The sequence below is a fragment of the Rutidosis leptorrhynchoides genome, chromosome 11 (genome assembly GCF_046630445.1).
Source record: "Rutidosis leptorrhynchoides isolate AG116_Rl617_1_P2 chromosome 11, CSIRO_AGI_Rlap_v1, whole genome shotgun sequence".
NCBI lineage: Eukaryota > Viridiplantae > Streptophyta > Magnoliopsida > Asterales > Asteraceae > Rutidosis > Rutidosis leptorrhynchoides.
The window spans coordinates 168,089,945-168,094,458 of NC_092343.1; positions in this window are offsets into that span (position 1 = coordinate 168,089,945).

Sequence of the window (4,514 nt, forward strand, 5' to 3'; positions counted from 1 at the left end):
TGGCTCAATGATACAGTTTTCAACTTCTAGCATTCTCAATTCTAGACAACGGAAAAAATAACATGGAAGTTGATAATGTTGGTTTAAATTAGTAAGGACGAGTTCCCTAATAACACCACCTTTTGACAAGGATAAAATCCACTGATCGACTTCTTGGAAGCTATCAAGAGCCATGTTTGGTATGTGGAGATGTAACTTAAAGATAGGACCCTTGAGAAAGTTGAAGATTTGGTTAGCGATACTAATAAACCCATTATGACCAAAAGCTTCATTTTTGGCAAACTTTTCAGAGAAATGTTTATCAAGAACCACCGATGTCATTGAGGTCCATTTGTACCTCCAACGTTTTGATAAATTGTGTGTCCTCACAGCATATTGAACGGGGAGTTTCTCTAAAATCGAGTCAATCATATTATCTGGCAAGCAACTGATTCTATCCACTTCAGTACAAGTTACAAAACTCCTCTCAGTATTGTTATCTGTCATTACATTCAGAAAAAACCAAGACTAGTATTCAAAGGAAAAACAAATTCAACATAACAAATAGAACAAGTTGACATAGCTAAATACTCTTGATTACTGTTTTTATTTAGAAATGGACTTGAAAGTAACATGACACGTGAGAAAAAAGATATTTTCTGCAATACTTATTATTGCTGGTTGGAAGTAAATTGTAAACTTTCTTAATAATATGGCCCTGACTGTATAGTAACATTTTCATCAGGAAACAATCATTCTCCTTACAAAAGAAGACAGCAGGTCAATCATACGTTATTAAAGGTAAAAATGGGGGCTATGAAGTCTTTTTTGATCGTAATAGTGTCCATCCTACAGCAATATTACTATCCAGAAGTAAGCTGCAGGCCAATCATACGTGAAACTAGGTACAGAGTGAAATGTGGAATTAAAATTGACCAATAACAAGAACATCTTACTTATACCTACAGAATTATAACTAGAGGCAACAACTAATTTTCAAGGTAGTATCAGTTCTTCATGATAAAATAGTTGTTCTGCTTCTCTTTGTCTTTTTATCAATTTTCAGCACATTAAGGTTTCGCTTTCACTCGATCTCTCACATCTTTTAAACTTGTAAACATTGTATAATTATGTGAAACCTAAAGCAATCTATGCATACTTGCTGCTTTATTTTTAGGGCTTCCAATAAATATCTAGGTATAATTTCGGTTACTTGAATATGCTTCGAATAAATCACTAACTAGGTAACAATTATAGCTATCGAATTGCTAAACCATAATCTACGAATTCAGCTGGAATAAAGAATGTATGTGTTATAGAATGAAGTCGAATATAAATATAAATATAAATTACAATTATATGAAAGAATAAATCACTAACTAGGTAACAATTATAAAGTTTTTTCAAACATAAGTAGGTTTATATGAAAGAATCAAACCAAATTATTAGGTAGAAATTAACTTACCGATATTCAGAAGTACAGATGTATCCATCGCAGTACCGATTAGATTTTAGCGCCCAAATTGGAGTGCCTTCTTTTTGAGAGTTTATGGTTTTCACTTTTCAGGGTTTAGTTTCTATTAAGTTTAAGTAAACATCCCTCAACTATTGTTTATGTGTGTATACTCCAAAACCAAAACTTTTATTTGCAGAATAGATCCTAATTGTTTTAGTTTTTGTTGAAGTTGATAGGTATGTTTTAAAGTTAACTCTCTTTTTATTTTCTATGTTACAACTCAATTTATTTCATTACTAAAATAAATAAAACTCAATTTATTTATGTATGACTATCATCTAGAAATGTGTTATGTTATTTACAAACAAATCGATATAAGGAATTATGTGTAACATCCTATTTTTTTTAGGTATATTTATTTATTTATTTATTTAAGTGTTGACTCCACTTTGACTAGATGGGAACCCATTTTTGTAAATACCTTAAGAGGAGAAGGGTAGAAGGGTAATTTTACCCATTTTAAGTCTCTAGAGGAGTCTAAACACCCCTCATTTCCCCATATGTGCAGATTAGTGCATTTCGTGCTCAGCTAAAAAAAAAAAAATATTAGTCGGTTTTTAATTGAACGGTTTGAGGACGTTTCATTATGTGATATGTTAATAGCTCATGTTCGGTACCTGATAGGACGATTATACGATGTAAGGAATTATACGACGATTATCTTTAACTATGACGTACGCGGCCTATTCGAAACATTCAGTAACTGTATCTCATAATTCGATTGTTTGACTAGTTAATCGGCACAGACCGTTTAATTAAACGAATTTTGGAGAATCGAAACAGATTGTTCTTGACAATGAGTAAGTAATCGTTTTTTACAACAATGACTCTAACTACTCATTAGAATTTTTTTTTTTTTTTTTTTTTTACAAAAATAACCCAAAATGAAGATCATAACAGAAGCGTAAAATGAAAGGAAACCAGGCGGACTCGAAACTAGTTTACGTAACAAGTCGACGTTAACTCCAACCGAGCGAAGCCATAAAACCCAAACCAAATACATCCTTATCAAAATACGACAACTAACAAATGCATGGGAAACAAACCTATTAAAAGCACACATATAAGAGCACCGGGTGTGGTACCCGGTTTCCACCGTTTTGTTTGATCGACGTCGCGGACACAAAAACACACCACACCCTTTCGCCGTCGCCTGCCACCGTCCCAAATCCAATGTCGGAAAAGTGACGGTGAAGAATGGAAGGATTTTCAATTTTTTGGCCGTTTAACTTCTTTTCTTACTATAACGACCCTCATGTAACAACCCCGATCCGTTTAACCAAAAACAGAGTACATTTTTTTTTTATTAGTTAGGTCCCATTAATACAATACATTTTCAACTCTGTTTTAATCAAAACATAACATCGTAATGATACGTTTAACAACCTATCATGACCCTTGGTACACAAATTACACTTTACAAAATCATTTGCAATAATGACCCGATCACAAGAAATACGGGTTAATACACAATAACCCAACCCGATACCAAGAGCATAATTCCGGGGACTACCAAATCCCCAAATCCGCGTCCAAAACTCCAAAAGCTACCCCATCGAGCCCAAGCGCTCCTACACATCTAGTCTAACGACTAGCTAACTTTACATACACAATACCTGAAAAAGGTAAACAACGAGAGGGGTAAGCTTGAAGCTTAGTGAATGCAATAATTATACATATACATATATAACCTACTTACTTGCAATCACTTACACAATTACCGCATACACGCTAGCAATATAATTAGCATACCATCGTAAAGTATAACGCTAAATCTCCGATACGCAAGCTAGCACAAACAATAGCATATAACTTGAACAATATAATATGCTACATTACAACACAAATAACATTGATGTTCACAACATCCATTAGTATTCAAGACTAGCCCCGCGAATGGTATCGTCAACATCGAACTTAAACCCCATTCGCCCTATTTAATGTGGTATCGTCAACATCGAACTTAAAACCCACATATGAGGTATCGTCAACATCGAACTTTAACCCCTCATCAAAATCACTACAATAGTGGTATGGCATCGTCAACATCGAACTTTAACTCCATACATTAAATAGCAACTCGCACGAGGATATGGTATCGTCAACATCGAACTTTAAACCCATACCCCACAAGTAAATAAATCATATATATACATATATAATTATTCCACTCACCTTGTGAACTCGAGCATTACAAACCATGAGCTAAATCTCCACCACACACAACCGAGCAAGATTTTACCTATAATACGCATATAGGTATACACATAATCAACATATAATCTCATTTGGACTCTCGACCCGCCCAAATGAACAACAAGTGCAAAATATACCCTTTTGCACTTTTAACGCTACCCGAAGGTCCAAAACTAACGAGACTAGTTCTCGCGTTCTCGAAATACCCAAATATGTCAACTTTAACCTCTAAACGCATACTAGCTCGTATTTTAAACAAAACCCATTTCATGGTTGACCAAGTTTGACTTTATTGCTAAAACGCCAAATTTTAACCTAAAATCACTTCTCGCGAGTAATTACATCAAAAGCATCATTTAACACTTAACACATGCGTTTAACATCCAATTAATCCAAATTAGTGTCATCCTCAATTTTGACCCAATTCAAATTGCTCATTTTGACCAAAGTCATAAAACGCCCCAAAATCACTAACGACTAGTGATTATATTTCCAAGACAACCACTAACACTTAAATCAAGTATTTACCTACTTGATTTACCAAAACTTGATTTAAAACTTAATTTGACAACGAATCGAGCTTACTTGTCCCGAAATGCCCATTTGACCCGTTTTGACCTAAATTAGGGTTTACACCCAAAAACCAAGTCAACACAAATGTTCTAACGTTTAACCAACATACGCAAGACCCAAACTCATAATTTCATCACTCGAAACCCACTTTGACACATAAACCCTAATTTTGACCCATTTCAAAATTAGTCAACTCGAATACACCCAAAAGGGTTCCAACGCTTCCAAAATCACTAAACTAAGTGATTAC